Source organism: Larus michahellis, chromosome 3 (assembly GCF_964199755.1).
Source record: "Larus michahellis chromosome 3, bLarMic1.1, whole genome shotgun sequence".
Lineage (NCBI taxonomy): Eukaryota > Metazoa > Chordata > Aves > Charadriiformes > Laridae > Larus > Larus michahellis.
Genome location: NC_133898.1, coordinates 24,693,317 through 24,717,339, shown reverse-complemented (window position 1 = coordinate 24,717,339; position 24,023 = coordinate 24,693,317). Strand labels below are relative to the sequence as shown.

General features: G+C 46.6%; 1 protein-coding gene across 5 annotated transcripts in view; it reads left to right on the top strand.

Annotated features, from left to right (window-relative positions):
- SERTAD2 (SERTA domain containing 2) overlaps window positions 1-24,023 on the top strand; it is an 82,685-nt gene that overhangs the window by 52,338 nt on the left and 6,324 nt on the right. Inside the window, exon 1 of one of the 5 annotated variants that reach the window (XM_074579250.1) lies at window positions 9,501-9,861. The exons of 3 other annotated variants lie outside the window; for them this stretch is intronic. The gene's annotated coding sequence lies outside the window, so the exon portion shown is untranslated. Of the gene's footprint in view, window positions 1-9,500; window positions 10,238-24,023 lie in introns of those variants that run through there. One more of the 5 variants, XM_074579253.1, reaches the window with a different exon arrangement.

Sequence of the window (24,023 nt, the reverse complement as noted above, 5' to 3'; positions counted from 1 at the left end):
ACTGGGAGGATGAACCACAGCCTGGGAGGAGGAAGAGAATTGAGGAGTAGGATCAGTGGGAATGCTGTTGTCCTGTCCGCCTAACCTGTGCAGCGAAGGCAGGAGTAGCCATCAACCCAGGCAGGTCAATCTGAACTATCAAAACTCCAAAAATCATTTGGAGTGGTCGTGGTTGAAAATGTTTCCTCCGCAAAGCGCAGCCAGTGCTTCCTGTGTGTGACACTTGTCTTATGGCTGGATCAGATCCCGGTGCCAGGATCTTCTGATGAATTTGGGAAGACTGTGCAGGAGAAGATGGGTGGTCTTTGCTGGTAACATTTGCAGGCATTGGCCCATGATGTCTTGTATAATTTAAAAGCTGATGATTCTAGACACTAGCCTGACTTTTTTTTTTTTTAAGGTGGCTAGAGATGTGTGGTTTCTCCTTTATCCCCATCCCCACAGACCAGGTGCTCTGTACTTTCTGAACACAAAGTGGTTTCTGAACGTTAAGAAGGATGTAAACTGTTTGCAGCTGAGGACACAACAATGCACCTCCCCCTGACAAAAAAAAAGGGGGGGGGGAAGGGGGGAAAAGATAAAAAACCACCATCAGTAATTTTTGAGAATCCTGGGCATCATGTAGTGTTCCTAGAATGTCCTTACTTATTAAATGAAATGGAATAGCTTGTGATTTTCAGACTCTCAGACGTGACTCTTTTGGGAGAAAGGCAAGGAAGGGATCTGTACTTGCAACAAGAAAAAAAGTTTTAATTACTTAAAGCAAGAACATGTTCTGAAAAGTAAAGATTTTAGACTTAATGTGCATGGAACAAAAGGCCGTTGTGAGCTATGTACGAGAGTTGCTGAGAGTTTGTATTCTGCCCTTTTTTTCTGTGGGAGTTATTTCCTGTTGTTGACTAGAGTTCTTTATTTAGAACCACCTAGCTACTGAATGACGGCTCGCTTGCAAGAAGAAAAAGTGTGATTAAAACTTGCTAAGGCTTATTTCAAGATCTCCCCACTCCCATTTATTTAAGGGGAATCTTTGCTAAATGAAAGGGTGGGGGGGGAAGTACAAAACAACAAATGCATTTCCTTCTTATGATTTTGCCTGCATCAGCTGTGAGAGCTAGCAAAAATATATTGGGAGTCTGAGGTCTTTCACCTGAACACCTCATGGAAGACAATGTTTCTCTAACAGAGGTGGTTTGGTTTAGGGTAGGTTTTTTTTTGGTTTGAAAACCAAAACAAACTTATCAAATGCCAGGCTTCCCTTCTCGCTGGTAAGAGTAACACACCGACATTCTCGGGGGGCAGCTCTTTCGATGAACCCCACAACTAGAGTAGGAGTGGGCGCTTGCACCTTCCCAGCTGCTCAGATGAGAAGGAGTTTCCTTTGAAGAGCGCTGCCAGCAAAAAGAGGTTTCTGTCTGCTGACCTGCATGGGAATAGTATTTGTGTATATGTGTGGAGTCAAATTAGCAGCACTTCGACATCTGTTTAACTTCTTCTTTTGCTCTTATGGCAGGGGCTGAACGTCCAGTTAAGAAAAGTTAGCAGAAGACCAGATTGGATAGGAAACAAAAATAAAATTAACCTGAAGGTTAACACTACTGGACTGTAGGTGTAGGTAAGCAAGGAAAGTAACTGGGGTCCATTACGACTTGCTTAGCAGGAATCACACGAGGAATGTCCCCTGGATGTGGATGATTAGAAAATGCCCTGGGGCATGAGCTATATAGCAGATGGACAGTCATTCCTCCGTGACTTGGCCCACCCCTGGCTGTGAGCCCCTCGCAGAGGGTGCCTGTTTCTGCCCAGCTACTGCAAATAGGCTGGTGCCCCTTTCTGTGAAGTACCTGGCTGCTCGCCGCTCTTGCAGGCAGGTTGTGGAACAAGAGTGATGGCTCAAGACAGCCATTCACATCTTTCCTTCTACAAATAAAACTGAGAGAAGCTATTTTGTAAAGCTGAATCTCTGCAGGAAAGTGGATCTCTCTGTGATAGAGAGAGGGAGTTTGGGAGCTTTCTGCCCATTCCTCTGTGCTGGGAAAGTCCATGGTTGGGAGAAGCAGCAGGGAGAGCCTCAGTGATATTCCTTGTGATATTTTCTTCTCCTGCTGCTTGTCCAGAGATCAAACCAGAGACCACCCCACGCTCAGTAGCAGCACCATCGATGGGGGTGCAGCTCTTCCTCCTTGTTTCTTGGATCTGCTCCTTTCCCTTGGCTTCTTTTCCTTTGTACTCCCATTATGTCTCTGCTCTGCTCCCCCACCAAGGCTAAAATAAAAAAAAAAAAAGGGAGAATTATGACTATTTGAGAGAGCTGCTTATGGCTCAGAAAGCCACTACTGGCTTTAGGGAGCAGAACGCCACATGCAGCATCTCCTTCCCTAGCTCCGTATCATCCTGCCCACAACATATCTCTTCCCCTCCTTCTCCCCCAGGCGAAATCTGACACATGCTGTGGTACGAGAGAGATGGGGGTGACCAGGCAGGAGAGCTGCCTCTCCCCTCTTCCAGACCCCCTGCCACATTTCAAGGACATTAACACCCCAAAGCCACTGTGGGAGGAAGAAAGAGAGCCGAAGAGGTGTGAAAGGAAGGTGAAGATGGACGCTGCTGATAAATAGTGGATTCTCAGCTTTTTTCTTTGTCCTGGTGATAGATCCTAAATACTGTGTGGGTTCGCAGTGATTTAGTGTTTCATCTTTGCTTGGGAATACTAATTAGGTGTAAACCTCTTTTAGCCTTTGGCTAATGGTCACTATAAATGAACAGCTTCCTTTAAAGTGAGAGAGCATAAAAAGGATTAGAGGAGAACCTAAATTAACTTGTGCAGTTCCCTTTTTCTTCAGAAAGCTAAAATTCATTTCTGACCGTTACAGGGGCGGTTTTAGGTAGAGTTAAGAAATACATGCTTTACCCACAGTCTGTTTACCTGTATATACTGTACAAGCTTTTGCTGACTCTTAGCTGTGCTAGCGCGAGGGAATGTAGAGAGGCAAAATGAATCATTACCGCAGGCATAGTCAGTAAAAGCATCTGATGGTACTCATTCACTCTTTTTTTTTTTTAAATCTCTTCTTTGCATATAATCTAAGAAATCACGCATTTTGTGAAGGGTTAAAACGGAAAGACTTGTGCATTCACTGCATTGGCTCAATGAGTTCAGTTCTATATGATCTTCATTTATTTGTAGTGGAACAGAATGGCAGTGGGAGTTTATGCTACATTTGATGTTCTTGTGCTAGGTTTTCTGCCAGCTCCTTCCCCGTCCCCCCCCCCCCCAACTTCTAAATTTGTCCCTGCAGATTCAACTTCTGTTTTATAGGGGTGTGTTGGTTGTGGTTTTGTGTGTTTTTTTTTTTTTTTTAAAGAAGTGGTGTAGGTCACTCACTGTTTACTTAAAATTAGACCCTCTGTCTGTCTGAAAGGAGTACAGATAAACATTGTAAAGAATTTTGCACCTGGGACCATCAGAGGAAGGATTTATACTGCAAATTTGAATTACCTTGAAAATGCCTCTCTCTTACTTGGTAAGCATTCCTTGAATCTAGTGGCTCTAAGACACCACAGAAACTAGTTTTAAGCAAAATGTCCAAGTCCTCCAAATGGTATATGAGCGTTAATGTGCTCTACAGGTTGTATTCCAGCCAGCAGAAACAGATAGAAGTGGGTGTGTTCATTTGGATGTCGATGTATTAACCCATGTTTTCATGTAAATAAGGATTGAAATAGTGTGTTTTCCCTGGTAACGCATCTGAACACGAACACATTAAACTCCAGTGACATGGTTTTAAGAGCTATATAACATATTGCAATGCTATATAACACCCTACATCAACACCGCAGCCACGACACCGTTTTGGTTTTGCCCTCCCAGCCTCAAAGACATTGCTACTGTTGTACAATGCTTTAATGTGACAAATCTGAGCAGGAACATCCACTTCTAGAAGCCTCTAGTCAAGCCGCTGGTGGCCCCATTTGGTCTATCAAGACTTTGGCATCTCAGCAGGGTTGAGCAGTGCTAAACACACTCAAACTTGCCTGTGCAGCCAGGCCTCTTACAGGTTTCAAGAGTGCTTAAGAAGAATGCGAGGGGCATCTGTGCTCCAGAAATGTCTGGCTCAGCTCTGTTGGAGTAGCTTTCCTTCAGAAAAGGGTTGTAATACGTGCAGCACACGTGAGAAGCCCCATGGGTTGGAGCTGCGCTCCCCTGGTGAACCAGGAGTCCATCAGCATAAGGGAGATGATGACGATGACCTTTGTATTGAAGCGTGTGTGGCTCGCCTGTTTGACAGCTTCGTGTTGTTAAGATTTTCAGGCTCATGTTGGGTTTGTGCTCAAGACTAGTGGGTGGCCGAAGTCTTCTGGCTTGATTGCAGCGGCGTCTGTTTACACCAGTGGTTGATTAGGCTGAAGACCTGCCATCTCTCTGTATTTTTCCCCACCGTTTCTGTGGTTTTTTTCTTCGTTAAAAGTGTTCCCTCCTCGGTTGTAAAACAGAACCTTTGGGTTTATCTGCAGATTTATTTTTTTTTTTTCCCCTCTTAATCCACCAGCCCCGGTATGAGATGAGTATCAGGACATCAGCGTAGCCTCTCTTCAAAAAAGTAACCAAGTGTTCCAGAAAAGAATGACTTGTGCTTTTGATAGAGACTGCAGAGTGAGCACTGAAAGGGAAAGAAAAGCAGCCTAAAATCATTTAGGCTCAATGCAAAGTACAATCCACTGTGTCTTGAGAAGCAAGATTGGAAAGGGGAGACTGCTTTAGGAGCCTGTGCGCCATACAGACGGCGTCGGTGTGAACACTCTGGCCTGGGTCAAAAATGAAGCACATCTTGCAGGTGATACAGCCTGAATGGGATTCGGGAAAGAACAGGGATATTTATGAACAGGCAAAAAGATGCGAGAAGATAGGATTCTGTGATGTACAGCAATGGTAGGCAGCCCGAATCTCTGTCAGAGGACAGAGTGTTTCAGCTGGAGCGAGGATGATGCACACCAGCCGTCTCCAGAGGACTGGGAGTGCACAGGGAATTACAGAGGGAGGGAGTCATCTCCATGCATGAGGAATGCAGCAAAACCTCCTCTGACTAAGCCAGCTAATGCACACTGCATTTTTTTTCTTTCCTGATAATCCTGTTCCATAATATTTCCTTAATAACTTAATATGTGAAGAGTAGCCCTTTTGAAAAGCATCTAAATCACCAAGTCTTAGGTTCAGGCAAAACCTTTCCTTGCGTGCACTAGGGATTTTTACTGGCTATGACTATTTGAGAGCTATCGTGGACTTCAGGGTTGGTTTTTTTTTTTTAATTATTTAATGAATTTACCATGTGGCACAACCCTTGGTACTGCCAAGCAACATCTTTCTATTACTAGACTGTATGGGCCCGATTCTGTGTTGCTGAAGCCAAAAGCAGTATTTGGGAACAGACGTTGGCATCGAAATCTGTAGGAAGGCTTAGAATAACTATACAAAAGGGGTTAGTTGCACTCAGAATATTGATTCATGAGCTCCATGGTTTTTTGCATCTCTCTTCATTTTACCCGAGTAAGATCAACTGCCCAACTGGACATATAATATATGATACTGCATTACAACTAAGGCTGCATTTGGTCATACTCATTAATTAAACTGATTTCTCCTGTAGGTTTTTTTTTTTCCTAGAGAACTAACGGAGAATGATAATTAAGCATATTATGCATTCTAGGGAACGGTGTTTCTCCTACTGCCACAGAAACATTAAAGGAGAAAAACATGAGCTAAAGCAGAAAATGGAAAGGAAAAAAAAAAAAAACCAAAACCCTAAAATTGGAGTGAGAAGGGGGGAATGACATTCCTTCCTTCAATTTTAACCGATTCTTCTGTGCCTTGGGACGTGTGGGGCAGCCTTGTTACAGTGGAAGAATTGCACCAGAAAAAAAAAAAAAGTGAAAAAAAGCAACAGAAATCTCGAGGAAAGCAGCCCAGCTCATCAGTGCAGCTCCCTCCCTGCTGATGTAGAGGTGCACACTGCAGTAATGCAGCGCCCCAGGTTTTTTTTGAGGGGCTTGCTTTTATTTGTGGCTGAACCTTGCATGAGAAGAGCCCTGCTCCGGAAGGTCAGCATTGACCCCTGAACGGAGACGGCATGAGGTCTTAGCAGTGTTTAATCATGCCTTTTCTTGTAGCGTGTTTGCTTCTCATCCACGAGCCCCACATTGCTTGGTGGGGAGCTGCTCTATTGGAACAAGCATCCTTGGCTGGAGGGGAGGCCCTTTGCTTAGCTTCTCCCAAGTTATTGGTGCTGATGGGGTCTTTATTTGCAAAAAAGTTGTCCGCTTCCAGGGGCAGTATTAGGTGTTTGCCTGTCAGCTCCTGCATGCACTGAAGCAAAAAAAAAAAATAAAATCCAGGGAGAAAATGAAGATGTGGTATAGTACGATTACATGATGAAATCTCACAGTATTAGCATGTATTGCAATTAGAAAGGAAAAGGCCAAGGATGCAATTAGAAACATAGGAAGCAGTTCACTGCCTCTCTCTTTTTGAAAAAGGTGAGAGATGCTGACGTTCCAGCACACCAAACATTGCTGCTCTTTCCTAATTAGCACGCACATTGATAGGGAGAGATTACCTGGCAGTCTGTAGTATTTCTAATGAATTGCCCTATGAATTTCGTGTCCGTTTCCCCCCTCCCAATCTTTCCAGTCTTTGATTTCTGTTTGTTCATGTATTTATCTTTAACACGGGAAGGGTTTTGAATGATCTACAGGAGACCTGGTCTCAATCAGGCAAGCTTTGACCATCCTTGCTCAAAGATAAGCCTGCGCTCAGACTATGCCTCTGGCCCACGTCAGGTCAGTACCACTGTAGAAAAAAAATGCAGTTTGGTTCCTTCTTTTTTTAGCGTTGTCGTCTTCATGTATGAGCAGTTGGAGGGCCTGCGCCCAGGCTACAACTGCACGATTACATCCGTGCTCCCGCTCCTCGGGAAGCCCTTCCCTGCCCCATTCCAAAATGGGATGCGTTTTGGGTGGCTCCTCCTTGCAGACACGCAGGCTTTTCTCCCTCGCTCCTGCAGGCTCTGGAAGTCTCTGCCGACACGCTTCCTTGTACAGCGTTCCGTGGCTCGGTCACAGGCTGTTTCTCCGTGCTTACTGACATGTTCGGGCAAAACTGTGATCGGGCCTTGCAGACACCTTCTGGTCAGATTGCTCTGGAGCTGCAGAGCTTAGTTTCTTGGCTAGAAAGGTCTCGTTAAATCCAGACAGGAAGCGATGTGAGGAGCAGTCGGCAGTAGGATTATTGGCCTTGGGTAGCCTAACCTCGTCCCGCCACGATGGAGCCTCTGCTGTGTGCAAAGTGTAGGAAGGAGCTCGACTCGTATCGATTTGTATCGTGACCTATGCTCGGTTGAGAGCGCTTCTGAGTGTGGATGCAGGTTGTACTAGTTGTGTTTGGAGGAACAATCTGAGTTACAGCGTGACTATAAACTCCTGCCAAGAAAGGCCCAGGGGAGTTACAGTAGGAAACAGAAGGGGCGGTGAGTTTTCTCTTCTGCTGGCGTAAAATTGGAGCAACCTAACAAAGTCAGAAGCGTTCGAAACTCAAAATACAGGCTCAGGCCTTTTACTGCCGAGTATAACGCGGCAAGAGCAGGGCTGTGGATATCGGCCTGGAGCTCAGCTGCTTATTTAGCAAATGTTTGTGGTTATGCCTATGGTGCTGGCGATAGCGTGCACACACCCAGGCACCGGGACTGTAAACCTGCTGCGGACTTTGAGCTCCAGAAGGCAGGCACTGCTCAGCTGGGTGCATCCATGGCGCAATTGCGCAAGGCCAGATCCTGCCGCTTTACAAATCTGATGTAAAAGGAGGGCAGAACATGGCCATGAAATTTGGTGGATCTGGCATGCAAAAACCCCCCACGTAACTCAGTTGAAAAATGTACAAACATTCTGGCTGGCTTTTGAGTAGCCTGACGCCCACCAGACAGGTACCACTCCACCTTTGCTGTAAAGAAAATGAAGCTTTTCATTTTATGTAATGATCTTTTTTATTAGGACACTTGTAATTTTGAGAAGGGGCTTGTTTTCCCAAGTAGAAGGACCAAATTTCAGCGCCTGGCTGCTGGAAAGGATCCAGCCGGGGGAAATTCTGGTTGTAATTTTTGCCAGCTCCTGAGCAATTCACAAGTCACTCATCAAAATTTCGGTAAACAGTCGTGAATTGCTTTGCAGATCTGGTTCAGGGCTACCTCTGTACCACAGGCAGAGGATGACAGTTTGGATGTCCTCAAAGGAATGGCTGACAACGCAGATGGAGGGAGAAAGGTGTGCTGAGGACTCCAGAACTGGCCAGTTTTTTAGGTCTTTCCTCCTGTTTTAGTGGCTTCAGCAGAGTATTATATGAAATACCATTCTTGGTGTTAAACTCTGATTAGGTGGGGTCTTTTCAATTGTAAGAACCCATAAAATCATAACTTTACTCTCCTTCTGTTTTGACAGATTCACTATTTTAATTGTTTGGGTTTTTTTCCCTATGTGGATTTTTGATAGATAAATTTCCCAGCTTAAAGAAATCTTTCCTCTAAAAGTATCCTCCTTTTCCTTTTCGGTTTTCTAGCTGAAAATGGAACTTAATTTCTAACAAGACCATCAGCTTGATTGATCGCAAATCATTACAGACCATTTTGAGCATAATACCTAAACGAGTCGTGATATTAATGACTAATAATCGCCTTTATGTTCGGTCTTAAAGCTTTATCTTCCCGAAGTACAAACGGTTTAGTGGAACATGAAAGGCCGGAATGGTCCGAGATGCCGCCGGGGCTGCAGTTAAAATCGTAAGGTGTTTGAACGGCATTTTACAGCGCCGGCCGGGATTACAGCCCCTTTCCAAATGCAGTAATTGAGGGAACTTAAAATAATCGTCGTCTTTCCAGATACCGCCTGGTGCCGACCTCTCTCCCCCCCTCCTCCTTCCCCCCCCAAGTCTTCCTGCGCTCGAACATCTCCGTTTGGCCTCATTTTTGTGCTTCGGTGGGATCTGCACGGCCCAAATTAGCAGCCAGCATCCCACGGAGGGGGGGTGGCCGCCACCTCCTCCCTCGCCTCCCAGGTGGGCTCCCGTGGCCGGGGGGCGGCCGGCAGCGCCCCGCCGCTTCACCCGCCTGGCGGGGGCGGTGCGGGGGGGGAGCTCGGACGGACAGACCGCACCGGGACGAGCCGTGGGCCAGCCCCGCGGGGGAGCAGGGCTGGCCGGGGGCAGCCGAGTCCCGTCCCCCGGCCGGATAGCAGGGATACTTGTCATATTTGCGGTCGGGGCGTCTTGGCACCCGCCTTTTGTCCCGACGCGGGGCCCGGGGAACCCCCCCCCCTCCCGGTGGCGGCGGGAGCCGCGCCGCCCGCTCCCCCCCACCCCGCCCTGGGGCAGAGACACGCGTGGGCAGCGCGGGGAGAGGAGGAGGGACGGACGGCGGGGGGGGGACGGAGCGGGGAGAGGAAGGCCGAGGCGGAGCTTTGACGCCGGCCGGAGGGCGAGGAGCTCGCCGGAGCCGCCCCTGTCGTCAGTGCTGGCGGCAAGTGCTGGGAGCCGGGGTTGGTGCCTCCTCCTCCTCCTCCCTCTCCTCCTCCTCCATTGTATAATGCTGCGTGATCACAGCCGCCGGGGCAGAGCGGAGGCTTAAATCCTCACGCCGCCTGCGCCTGCCTCCTCCTCTTCTTCCTCCTCCTCCTCCTCCTCCTCCTCCGCATCCCACCCGGCCCCTCCCCGGAGCGGCGCGGCGCGGCGAGGGAGCGACATATGGAGCTGCTCTAGGGCGAGAGTTTGCGACCTTCCTCCCTCAGCCTCCTCCATGCGTTAGTTCTCAGGTGGAGCTGCATGTGGTGAGTGAGGCTAGGGGGGCTGCGGGGGGTCGGTGGGGGAACAGGGGATGGCGACCCCCGCCCCCGGCTTTGCGAGTCATCGGGGCTTTACCTCTACCTTTAAATTTGCGCCCGGGCAGAGGAGCTCCGGGCGGGCGTCCTCCCCCTCTCCTGCCGGGGGCGGGGAGGGGGGGATCGTGCTGAGATGAGCAGAGGAGGGGGAGCGGCGGAGTTGCTCTTAAAATACCTCTCCTCCCGTCGATGCAGGGAGATCCTAGGCAGAAGCAGGTGCCTGCGTGTAGTTGGAATATACTTTTCTTTTTTTTTAATCGGGGTCCTGATAGTGCGGGCTGTTGTGCCGTGCGACATCCCGCTCGAAGAAACCGGCTTTACTCCGGTAAGTTAGCCTGTGCCCCGAGGGGGGGGGGGGGGAAGGCACAGCCTCCCGCCGTGTCCCCCAGCCGGAGCGGGGCGGGGGGGGTTGGGGGTACCCCTGAGAGTCCGTGCCCTAGTGCTGGGAGAGCGAAAAAGGGGAGACTTTCACTCCGATGGAGCAAAGCTGACATATGGCTGGGCAGGACTCGCCTGGCCCCGCTGGCTGGACCTTTCCAGGGGTTTGGAGTTAGGGATTAGCCTGTCTTTTCCCCGAGCAATAGCGCACTTGGGTCTTCCTTGGGAGCATCGCCAGCACGGAGACACAGGCGTCGGGGGGGGGGGGCGCTCTTGTGAGCAGGGTGGTTCATCTTTTGGAAGCGACGGCGAAAAAACTGTTGGGATTTCCTTCGGGGGGGGGAACGCTTGAAAAAAAAAAAACAAAAAAACAAAAAAACCCAAACCCCTCTTGCGATGCCGCTTTAATTTAAAACATTTGCTGCTTTGCTTTGTCAGGATCTGGAAAGATAAGTTCTCCTTAAGTGTGAAAATAGGAGTGCAGTTACCTGCTGTCGTTTCTTGCGTTTTGTGAAGCACAGCTGGAAAACGCAGGGCCACTTTTGTTGAAAAATCCATGGAGGGGTTCATGCGCTTCTCCCCTGGGACCCTTGGTGGCTGATTTACAGCTGCGGGTCAGCTGCCGGTGTAAAATAAAGCAAATCAGCCCATTTCATCCCCATTTTGGGGGAAGCGGGGGGCTGCCAGCCCCTTACCCGAACTTGAGCGCAGCACGGCAGAGCTGTTGCATGTGGCAGTCTGTGTTCAGACAAGTCCAAAGCTCTCGGGACATAAGGAACGTCCAGCCTTTTTCGGCTGGTGCCCGGTGAAGTCAGCAGGGTGGCTCTCGCCGCTGTCAGTGGGTGCTGGATTTGGCCACCGTGGAAATATGCTATTGCTCAAACAATGGTGGTAGAGGGCTTGGCTGCCCCCTAACATCAGTTTTACGCTTGTGTCTCTCAAATGCAGTAAACAGTTTCTGTTTGTGTGAGTTGCAGTGACAGCTTCCTTTTGATTCTGATTTTTAGGGGTTCACCTGCACTCGACCCAAATGAAGGTGCCTGTGTCTTAGGGGCTTCTCACAGGGTACAAAATCGACAGAGGCACCTCAGCTTCCATCGAAGTGCAGGGGAAGCTTTCACGTGGTAAAGCGAACAGTAAAATGAACTGTAGAAATGAATTGTTTTCTTAAAAGTTGCTGCTGGTGGTACTTACATTGCTGTAGAAATGAGGCAGTTTGATTAACCAGGGTAAATTGAAAGTAGCCCTTTCTGCTTGAAGTTAAAACGTGTGCATTTTTACATAAAAAGGTGGTATCTCTGGAATCTGATTTAACCTAATGAGCAAGTGGTGGTGGTAGAGATAGGAAGAGGATTAGCAGTTTGTGCTGCCAGACAGGTACCTGACAGCATGTTCTACGGAATACTTCCATTGTCCAGGCGAGTATTGCAGCATCTAGCGTAACAGCTGTAGATCTTCCTTCTTTCGTGACTGATCCTACTTCCATTTAAGTTGGTAGCAAAAACCACCCACTCCTTTTCTGCAGGAACTGGATTGGACTGCTAACGAACGAAGCTAGACTTTGTGCATATTAAAACACCGCTTTGATTTTTGTGTCAAGCTGATTTCTTTCTCTCTGAAGCTGATTAAAAACAAACAAAAAGAAACTTGCTAGCCGTAGGTACTTCAGGTTTTGTCTATAGATGAAGCAGTCTTAAAGAGCACTAAATACGTCTGTAGGTGCTGATTTATTAAGAATTGTAATTGTATTCCTTTATACACCTGTTCCTTTGAATGGAAAAGATGAAATAATGACAGTTTCTCAGTGTTTTGGTGGAAATAATAATATAAATAATCCAAGTGCTCGAATTGTCTGCCTGAGAGGCCTCATGGAGTTTGAGATAATGTCCTAATATCAAGGAAAACCTCAAATTGCATATTCTAATGTTTTATTTTTTAGCTTTTCGTGAAGTACAGCAGATCTTATGCAATATCTAGTTTGAAGGATTTTACCATCATTTACACAAGCTGCTTTTATTTTCCCAATAAATAATTAATAGGGAAAAATTTTCTTTTTTTTTTTTTTTTAGAAACTCTGACTTTTTTCACACTGATGTAAAACACTCCTGGCACAGTTCATCTCCAGCAGTGCTAACACTAGACAGGTGATCCAAAATACTTGTGACTATTTTTGCTTTTATGTAACATCTTAAAGTGTAATCTGTCAAGCAAAGAGAAGGCAGTACTTTGAAAGCGTAAGTAGTCTTCTGGTGATCTACTTTTTAGAAGGGCTGGGTAGCAGGAGAGACACCTTCTTTTAAGTCAGCTTTGTACGTGTAACCAGCTCATGAGGAGACGGCTCCAGTTGCGGAGGGTTCCTTAACACGCACGCGGATCTGTGCCAGAAACAGCAGCTTTCAGTTACCAAGTCCAAAGATCAGGAGCGTTCCAAAGGAGAGAGCAAGGTTCAGCTTCAATGTAAGCAGGCTGGCAGTCAGCACAGATCTTTAGCGTAGATGAATCTTTTGCTAATTAATAGTTGGTAGAAAATGGAATTTGCCAGTCTGAGAACAGAGCTCATTTTCTTCTGGGGGATATAATTGCCTGTTTTCTGCCACTTGTTTTATTTCTAAACTTCCATCAATCAGAGAAACTGTGCTGTCACGAAGAACTGCCTGTTTTCTGTAAATGACAAGAGACCCTCAACATGTGTTAGTTCTTCAATTCTTTTATAAACAAAGTCAATTTTTGTGTTTGCTATAGTGGAGGCTTCAGGTTTGTTCAGCATTAGCAACGCAAACACTATAACAAAAAATGAGATAACAATGCTGACTGTTCAACACAAGTGGGGAAAGAAAGCCCTGGAAATGCCGTGCTAACTTTGCCATTGGGTGCGCTGAAGTGGAGCAAAACGGAGTCCAAAGCAAACGTGTGGCTGGGAGTCGGCAGAGGTTTTGTGGAGGAAATAGGCCTGTACGTCCTGCACTGATGACAGCAGGGTCCCTGCCCTCCGTCTCACGGCTGTACGGGTATTAAACCATCTATCGTCATGCAGAATAGAAACTGCACGTCCACACTTGCTTCACTGATGGCTCCTGATGACTCTGTCGGATGCTTGGTGTCAATGCGAAGTGGCCAGGAGGAGCTGTGAAGACGGGCCGGACCTGCAACTGGGGATTCCTCCAGCACAAAGGGGAATTCCTGGGTGGGGAAGAGCTGATCTCGGGGGCATTTCCAAGGAGAGCGGGGCCGGTCTCCAGGGGCATTGGGCAGCTGGCGGTACAGCCTCATCCATCTTCAGAAATGACTTTAAGTCGTGACAAGGAGCAAGGTGGTTTGAAAAGACCAAAGAAGCTGTCAGGTCACCAGAGAGCCAGTTTTTTGGTTTTCACATGTCCTTTTGAGGGTGGAGGCTCAGCAAGCTCAAGTGAGACAGCAGCCACTACCACATCAGAGTGACTGTGGATTCAGGCTGCTGCAGTGATATTAAAACCATACTCAGAGTCCCGCATTAGGCGAGTTCAAACCATTATTCTTCCAAATAAGGGGCCGGGTTGAGAACTCTGCTCTGCTCTGCTCGGCACGTGAAACCATAGGTGTTGCCATACAACGCCTGAAGTTCCCAACCTATGCAACATGATTGGTGTTTTGAGGAGCAGTGGGCTTAAAGAGGAATTTCTCGTTAATACCGCTCTGGAATTGAGTTTTAAGTGGCGTTGAATGACATGAGTCTCAGTCTGTGTAATTATTAGGAGCGAAAGCCTGTTTAATTTGCTTTCACACCAGTAAGATGTATTGGATTTCATCTGACAGCTTCTGCTTCCAGTGAAGTCAGAATAAAAATCATGTTCTTAATGTAGTAGAATACGAAAAGTACAAATGTGGGTTGTTTTCTTTTAATGTTATTTTTAAAACTGGGTGGTATATGGAAGTAGCAGAAGAAAGAAGTTCCCTTTTCAAAGGACTCCGAAGTTGGTGGAAAGATCTAAACTCGCCCTAAATCTTGCTCGGATGATCTGTAACAAATAAAACTGTTTTCTTGATCCCAGATTTTCCATCCCCCGGGAAACCTTTGTGCTGTTCAAACCGCATTCACCTTTAATGGTAAGGTGACAATTATCAGCTGTTTTCTTACAGTTTCTTATAGTAGCCTGTAACATTAGTCGTTAAAAAACCCCTCCTGCCATGCCAGGCAGGCAATAGGGTTGAGTGAACTGCGCTATAGAAAGAACCACCCATGATTGGAGGTAAACTATGCGGATATATGTTGGGGTGGAGGTTGGAAGGAGCGTGGAGGGCATATTTGAAGCAGACTGTGCAACTGCTACAGCAGGTCTGACTAGTTTGAGATGCCTAAAGGCAGCTTTGTCTTGACTTCAGGTAGCTGCAAAATGAAGTTTTAAAGCCTAATTCAGAAATACATCATCATCATCTTCCGGTGCCTCCACAAACTCTTTACTTTTCATGTGTTTTTGCAGGCAGTCTTTCAACCTTGGAAGAAGCGTTTAATAGATACACGCACACGTGCATGCATATCATTTGCGTATTTTTAAAATATACATTTCATCAAGATAGGAGACGGGCGTTCATGCACAAACCACAGTGCGCTCTTTTTTTTTTTTTTTAAACAGCGGTAACATTTTGCTTTCTTACCACTCTCTGTCCATGTGAGAGAGAAGCCACTCTATTGAAGCATTTTTTTTTGTATAGCATGATTTGTTGCCGGTCGGTTTTTGTGCCTGTCCCTGTGTAGGAGGAGTGACTTACACTTTATTAGTCTATGCTGCAGTCGGAGGGATTTTGGTCCGGGCTACTTTCATGCTGGCTGTCCCAGGGGTACAATAACCTGCTTAGGTTACCCTCCCGTCATCTAGCTCACGGTCTCCCTTACCCTCCTACTCCATCTGTTTGGCAAAATTGGCTCTTCTATACAACCCTTCCCCTTTTTCCTCCCCCAACTAGAGTATTCCGCAAATAACTTGTGGATGAATAGGAGAGAATATTTTCTGTGTGTGTAACATGCAGCGTAAAGCTTCCTTGTTGCTGCTCGGCTTCCCCTCGCTGGCAGTGGAACATATGTGATACGTATGTGCTCTGACAGTTGGGTTGTTGGTTTTGTTTTGGTTTTTTGTTTATTTTTTTTTCTTAAATTGTGGGGAAAATCAGTGTAATACTATCTTGGGTGAGGTGAATGGGTTGTGCCTGACTGAATATGAAATGAAGTTTAGGACATTTAGTTTCAGTTTCCTGTTCTCTTCTCCTTCTGTATTTTCCACTCCCAATTTCCAAAGACTTAGTTTGTGGTTAGGTTTGTTTGTTCCATGTTAATTGACCTGTACTAAGCCTGCTTCAAAATGCTGGTTTAATACATATGCCTTTAAAATATGCTATTAAAAGGGTGTCCCCGTGTAAGTTTAAACGATTTCTTTGAGATTTAAATTACTACGCATAAAAGTTACGTGGATCCCGTGGTGCCTGTTTTAAAGGGTATCGCTTTGGTGTAGTAGTTTTTATTGTGAAATCAAGCAGGTGCCACGAAAAATGGCATCTCTTTCATCTCCAACTTGTAGCTGCTAGAGGTTGAGAATAGTTCAAGGCTGTCCAAAGTTCCCTTTATCAGTTTTCAGAAGGCTCCTTCCTTGGACGTGAAAACACATGCTGTATTTCAACAGCCGCCAGAGCTTTAGTCCACTGGGCTGAAAGGCCAACAGTTATCATCTTGTCTAACATCACTTAACACCATCTTAGCAAACTTGCATGTCAAACTACCTTTTTTTTTTTTGCGTGTGTGTTTTGTTTTCACTGCTGGTAGAGAAATGCCCAACAGCTTTTCCACCTCTTTAAGAGAAACTTGGGGGTGGGTGGGTGGGTGCTTTTTCACACAATGTAGTTGTTTGCAGGCCTGTTTTCATTTCATTTAAGCAAAAATGTTGAAAACGACTCATGCTTTTAACTGCTTTTAAAAATGCCAGGGAAACACCTTCTTTCTTTTCTCCCCTTTTAACTTTCAGTAGCGAGAAACTGGTTAGCAAATAAAACCTGCAGGCCAGAAATGAAAATGACTTGCCATTGCTGGGATGGATGTTGCATTTTGCAGTACGCATTTCTTCAGAGTTGTGTTTTTTGGTTGGTTGTTTTTTTTTTTTCCCCCCTCTCCTTCCCCCCCTGCCATTCGCTGCTTTTCAGTTTGACTGTGATAATTTATTCAACAGTGTTTTCAGAGCAATAACCTACTTTTTGGCAAACCATTCAGTTCTTTCCACAGTAGCGTGGGTATTTTTTTTTCCCCCATGTATTTATTAAGGGTCTGCGACAAGGGGGAAAAACAAGGTATCTTTGGGGAAAAGATGCTACGATACGCTTGAAAGCAAGGATTCAATCCAAGTAATTATACATACGAGAGGAAAACTCACTCATTATACACAAAGGGGTCTCGTCTCTCTTGGATGCACGCACAATTCTCATTAACCTTTGTAGGAATTATACACATCCAGCGAAGATGGGTCTACAATACTCAGTCCCTACGTATGCTAAAAATATCAGCTAGACCGTGACACGCCGGTGCCAATAGAGATGTCTTGTACAATATAACACAATGTCGCTGTAATCTATTGTTCCGAGCGACATTGCAGGGGAGGAGGGGTGTATCGCCGGTCCTGCTATTTCATCACTCTCCCTTAGAGTCTGACCAGTAGTATCTTGTCGTTACAGGCGTGTAATTTTAGCAGTGAAAAGGGAGCGTGTGTTTGCTAGCCCATGTCACTTTCTGGTGGCCATACTAGCTGTTTCAGATTGTTTTGAGTTTCATTTACAAGTCGGGTGCCTCTTTAGCCAGCGCTCGATGCCTGCGGGGCTCTGCAGTGGGAAGAAATGGAAGGCAGTCAGCCCTTGGCTGAATTGGGCCCTGAAGCGGTCGACAGCCACCTTAATTGCTGCCGCTCCACCGCTTGAAGAGATTATGGCCCCGGTTCTCCCAGCGCGGAGCTGTGCTCACCGGTTCCAGTGTGGCACCTTGCCCACCGGCACGGAGTTGTTGTCGTGCTGTGGTCCTGCTTTTGGGACCGGCATCTCTTGCTTCCAGGCAAGGGAGGCCCAGGGTGCCGGACTTGGGGAAAAGAAACCATGATGTGGAGCAGGGGGAGCTTCTTGGCCGATCCTGGGGAGGTTCGTGCGTAGAAGCCCTTGCATATTTTTCGGGTGACAACATGCAGAGGATGCTGAATAATCAGCTAATCACGTAGTAAAGTCTGAGGAGCTTGGCCTAGCACTGTGCCTGGTTTTGTTTCCTGCAGCTCTGATTTCCTACTGATGCCCAGGTGTGTAATGCGGCTCCTGGTCCTCCAGCTTTTGCTGTTGGCAGCAGAGTTGCTCAGCCCATGTGTACGCAGCATGGTATAATTTGATTCGTGCTTGGCAGGCCTGGCTGCTTCCTTAACGCTGCCATGTGGAGACCCGAATTTCAGAATCGCCTCGTCCCAGCTCTTTGGGGTGGCTCTTGGAAGTGCAGAGTCTCAGGCAAGCCGTTCGCCCTTGGGAAGTTCCCCTGTGGTGGCACAGGCGCTCTCGTGAGGAGACGGTGCGTGCAGCCATCCTGGAGAAGGATGTAAAGAGGATTCTGCGCCGAGGTGACCGAGGAGAGGGTCTTGCTGGAAATCTCTCTCCCTGCTGTGACTAACCCTAACAAAACAGCTCCCGGTAGCGGGAAGGGGGGAATCCTCCACCCTAGTTGGGCTCAAAGCAGGTACTGCTGGGGTTGGTGGTCAGCAGGGCTACATCTGCACTGGGCCTGGGGAGGGCTGAGGTGGCGTTAGCAATCGTGAAAGCTTGTTTCATAAAACTTCCAGTTAAGGACAAGACCAAAAAAGGACAGGCTGGGGTCTTGTTTGCATCTGCTGGGCGGTGTTGGAAGGATGCTGATGGGAAGTCCTGTCTGAAGCAGAACATGTGAGAATTGACAGTTTGGCTGTGTGATACTTCTGACACAGAAATGACTTCTGCTGGGCAATCCAAACCCGTTCTTTCTTCCAGTAAGGACAACTGCCTTCCTGCACGTGAATAAAACTTATTTTTGAATAAATGTTTTCCAGCCTCAGTATGTTGCAAAGCTGCATTCACCCCCTCTTGCTTCGTGCTGAAAAGTTGTTGTCAAGAGTTGCTTGGAGCTTTTGCTTCTTGACTTGGGCCGGTTTGAAATGCACCTCGCTAGCTTTCCACGCACAGAACCTGTGCCGTCTTGTTCACCTTCTAATTCTGCCAAGGTAGTCTTTAATGGCTTAACAAGCTAACAAGTGCTCGTCTGATTTAAACTTGCATTACATTCTGCTACCCTGATAGAATTCCTAATATTATAAACACCCTTAATAACACGGCTATAATCGAGAAAACCTGCTCTCCTTTTTCCAAACAATTACTTAATGAGGCAGTAATTTATTCTAAGCTATATTTATTGGAGCCCATTCCAGCTTTATCAGACATACTCTGTTTGGTGTGTGCAGTTAGTCAAAAACATTAAAACTGCTCCACTTCTTCCAAGGGAACATGTTACATTTAGCAAACTGACAGCATTAGAAACTGTTTCCAATTTAATAGAAGCATATGTTTCCTGCAAGACTTAACACACTACAGAGTCGGAGATTGCCTGAGACTGCGGCTTTGCCTTTTTTTTTTTTTTTTTTTTTTTTTTTTAAAGCGTGGTAAAAAGGAGCTGGAAACTGAAGGCAGAAGTGGAGTTTGTAGCGGTGTTTTTGGTTGTTTTGCTGGCTTTTGTTTTTCAGAGAGCCTTCTAGCAGGGCTTCGATGGGCTGCAAGTTTTAAGAAACTATCAAGAAAGTAGTGTGGGCGGCGCGTGTAGAGCTCTCGCTCGAAACGCAGTTTCTGATCATTAACAAACAGCAAGAGCTTGGTTTGCCCTCTGGGCCTCAAATAGTACAGTATGCAACAAGGGAGAGCAGGCAAGGCACGAGGATGGAAACAGTAGGATCAGATTACAGTTTCAAAATATCGCTGGAACACGTTGGCTGGCGTTACACTATTGACTGGCTTTATAATTGCATTGCTTATTTGCTAGGCAAGGCTTCACCTTACTTTGTGATTAACACGGACGCTCCTTCGGGGGCTTGGGGACTCTGGGCTCCGAGTACCGAAGTCCAAGCCCCTCGAGAGCTGCGTGACTTCAGATGCTCCTCGGATGCGAGTCTGAGCTTCCTCTGATGTCTTGTCTCCTGTTTGCTGGGAGGTTTCCCTGCTAATTCCTGCATAGATTAGCCTCTGAAAGTCACCCACTATGGGTTCCCGTATTATTTTGATTTTAACTTGAGACTAGAAAAAGACTGCTGTCACTCAGCTTGCTAATTGTTCTTCTCCAATTTTCATTTGTAGGTGCCTATAGCGGGGGGCCAAGGCTGCGTTTCTGCAGGGAGAGGGAAGCTGCCTTTCTTGCCAAATATTCAGGAGTGGGGTGCATCCCGATGGGGTGCTGAGCAGCTCTGCTTGCGCCTCTGCTTCTTCTGGGGGAGCCGAGGTTCACCCATCCACCACAGGACATGGGAAGAGTTGGGTCCCTGTAAAATATACGTGAGAAATGCCTGTCACTTATAGTTACTGCTGGCACCCCCAGCCTTGCAGCAAAGGCTTGCAAACATAAAAACAATTCCCTGTACTCTCTGGAAGCACAGAGCTACCCAGGAGGCCAATTTTTTGATATAGCTCTAAAGGAGAATTTTGTACGTGCTTATTAAACTTCACTCAGTTTAAAGAAAAAATATTTTAAAAAAAAAAAAAAAACTAACCTGCCAGAATTAATGTAAAATGTAAGTGTCAGGGAAAACAAATCTTATAAATGGGGAATGTCTGAGCACTGGGTCTGGAGAGGACAGGAACCCCAGCATGGCTCCATTCCTTGTACCTCTTGCCTAGGGTTGGGGGGGGGTTATTTTCTCACATGTGACATGAGACCCAGTTCTTACCAGGCCGCAGTTGTCAGGAATCCTCTCTAGCCAGGCAACAGGGACACATCACACTCGAACAAGTAAAATCTGCATCAGATCCTGAGAAGCAGCCTTGCAAAAGAAAATAACCAAACACTACACAACCCCACACCACCCGTCAGTGCACAAATCGTGAGCCAGCTGCAGGATATTGAACGTAGCCGTGCGTTACTGCGGGGTACACGCTGTACTAGCTCCCAGGGATGCTGCCGTGCCAGGATTTAAAGATGCCGGTGTCAACAGATTAAATCGTGAAGGAGGGACGGTTTTCATCGCGCGGTGGCTGTCGCCTCTGAAAGTCCACGTTGCTTATTTGCTCCAGTTCTGGAGTTAAACCTCCACACCTGGGCTGTGCAGCGTGCTTCCTTGTTTTTAGGGAGGCTGGGAGAAGGGTGCCAGATTTATGCTGGCGTTCCCCTCGACTCTTTCCCTTCCTTTCCAACTTTGAATGGGAGGAGGATGCCTGCGTTCTCGGGGGGCAGGCCGGTTCCCAGCTGCTGGGGCAGGTTTGCTCTGCTTTGCCAGGGTCCTGCAGGCCAAGGAGCGTCGTTCTGCAGTGGGTGAGCCCGTGGGGGTCTTCCCAAGAGGCGGCCGCTCTCCCTCTCCCTGCCGTGGCCTTGGGGATGTGGAAACATGGATGGGGAGGGAGCGTTTTACCCGTTTGCCTCCCTAGCTCCAGGGGACAGATGCTTTGAAGTCCTGGGGACTGGTTAGAAGTTCAGGTGGTCCCTCAGGCTGGAGCCAGCAGCGCTGAAATGCCTCACGGCAGCCCAGCCTGCCTCTGCTCGCTGAGAGGATCTAGCCCTCCTCTTGCCAGTTGAACCCAGTTGGCACAAAAGGCCTTTTTATTTTGGTCCTGCAGCTATCTATGCCAAATCCTGATCCTGCTGAAGTCAGTAACAAAACACTCATTGACTACCGTTGGGCCAGGATACAGCCAATGCAACCCTCAAGGATGAGGGGTGAGGGATGGAGGAGAGGAAAATAATATTTCATGTGCCAGAAGTGACACAGAAAGCGCTTGCGTAATTTACTGGATAGAGTCTCGGAGAAACCCTGGTGAGGTTCATTTACACCTGAGGTTTGGAAACTTTGTTTTGGGAATGAAATATATAAATTCAGTACTCTCTTTGCGGTTTTGGGGGCTTTTATGGGGGGCTTTTCTGTTTCATCTTGGTTTTTTTTCTGTGCACATATGTGTGTGAAGTTAGTGTTTTATTTTAATTCCCCCAAGTTGCCTTTTTCTTTCTCTCTCTCTCTTTTTTTTTTTTTTTTTAATTTCCCCCTGTGGTTTTAATAACCCAAGATTTCAGAAAGTAACAGGTCCTGCCTTAAACTCCACTTTTTGCATGAGTCCCTGCTGCTCACGTGTCTCCCTCGACTTTCAGCTGTGTGGGGAGGAATGGGGACTCTGGGGCCTGTGGACTCTGGGGCCTGTGGACTCTGGGGTTTGATGCTTTTACCTTTTTGAGCAACGTGGTGTTAGTTCTAGAAGTGAATTTCACTGTATTAAGCTGATCATCCTCTAAACTGACTGATATGGTGGCATAAATATGCGAGTGGAAAGGTGACTTTTTAAAGATCCTTTTCCACCGTCTCTCTTGGTGTTCGGTTCCTCTTTTTTCCTTCCTGTCTGCCTTGATGAGCGGGGAGGGACTAGTGGGTTGTGGAATTGATTTCCAAGAAAAGCCCTCAGTCTTGAGAGGCGTTTTAAACTAAACTGTTAAAAGCCTTTGAGAATTAACATGAAAGGGTATTTTTATTATTGGTGAGATAACCAAATCACTTATTCCCCTCCATTTTTATATATCCAGTGCTTCCCTATGCCGAACTCCCAATTATTAAAGACTTAAGAAATAGTCCAGCAGTGACAAGGTATAACGTCCTAAGTACAGTCGATAAATATGGTACTTCTCTCACGATGTGCGCGTACCCCTGTCCTCTGGAGAGTGGAGGATTCGTCACTAAGTGGGCTCGGAGACATCGTCAGGCATTGCACAAGCTTTTCTGCATTTAATCGATGATGGTTGACTCCAGAGAACCACCCGCTCCAGGCTGATTATCTCTTCCACTGAGCCCTGACTGTGTTTTTTTCCCAGCTCTGTCTGAAGAGCATGCAGGGCCAATAAAAGGAAGCTAAATGACATGCAAATGAAAAAAATATATATTACTTTTGTTTTTCAATTAAGAAAAGCCAACTCCCAAACAATGCGAGGGTTTCTCTGGCTCTGAGGCGCGTGCAATCGCCCTAAATGGGCAAAAAAGCAAGTTGAATCTTTCTCGGCAACAATGGTTCAGCTTTTGGGCCTGGGTCTTCCAGAGCTGGAGCCAGCTGGTGGATAATATCGGGGAAGATCTCCAAGTAACTCCCACCCACCCCAGTCCCCGGATAAATGCAGTTTTTCCATTGCCTTTCTTCAGCTTTCTGGTTCCACATACCTAAGTGACATTGAAAACTAACTTGCATACTAAAACCCTGCAACACCCTTTATTAAAACAACAACAAAAACAAAGCGACATCCCATCTCAACTCTTAACGCTTGGCCCCAAAATGACGTTTGCTGGCAGACGGATGGAAATGCAGCAGAAATACATCTGGCTGGGATTGTGGCTCCGCCAAAATAGATACACGAAAGACCCTCCATGGACGTGATCCTTTGTCGCTGCCTGTCCAGTCTTGCGTTTTGGGGGGCGTTGCCATTGTCTGGCCATCCCCATTATGGCCATAGGACTTGGTAGGCCAACTCTGTTTTCTGACACTTGGGAGGGTGAGAGTATATCTCATTTTGTACTGATTTTGGCCAAGCTGATCTGTAAGTTTGGCATTTTCATTTTCCCAGCAGGAGCTTTGGCTGGAAAGGCTAGGAGCAAAGTTTTTTTTGAGATGAACAGAACTGAAACAGATCAAATGTTGTCTTTGTACAGCTTGCTGCTTTTTTTTTTTTTTCCTAATGTTGTTCAGCATCTTAGTATTTTAAGACGTACAAAATCAATCTCTTTAATGTAGGTGTGAAAGGATTGAAGGAGGGAAGAGATGGTTTGAACTGTAAAGAACAAACAGGCAACGTTGTCTTAAGCGGTGGTGGTCAGAAACTATAAAATTCCTTTTTGGAGATCCGGAGAAAAGCTTGCAAGCCTGAAACCTGTTTGTTTTTATCAACTCCATCAGTTGGTCTAAAAAGATACCGCCTCCTTACTTTGCTTAGAATGAATAAAGGGATTTATGGTAACTGGAGGAAAATGTTTTTACAATTCCCATTTGTATGCCAGAGGAGAAGGGGATAAAAGAAAACTTTGTAAAGCTGAGAGTCTAGAAGGGGCTCATTTGAACCCCTCTTTTGGGGAATAAAACCCCCCTTGCTTAGGCTGGCATCCTGCTTCTCCCCTTTAATAGTTAAAACTCACTTCAGAGAGCATTTCTGGGGAAAAGGAAACCGAAAGCTGCGCTGAAAAGCGAGTAGGTGAAATTGGGAGTTTTTATCTTTTCAAAGGACAAGCTCTGAACCGAGCTGTGTGGAGACGGAGTGAGATGCGAAAGCTTGACAGTCATGCATACAGGAAACCTTGAATCATTTCTGAGCTTCCTGGAAAATGACGTAGTGAAGTTATTGTCGTGTTTACTAATGATGATCCCATCGCTCTTACCTACCAGCTTAAAAAAATGTCTTAACTACCAGCCCCTCAATCTTAGATACAAATGGGCTCAATTGGATTCATTCGAAATGCCGGCCGGCCAACGTCCCCTGACAATAATAATTAATAATCGAG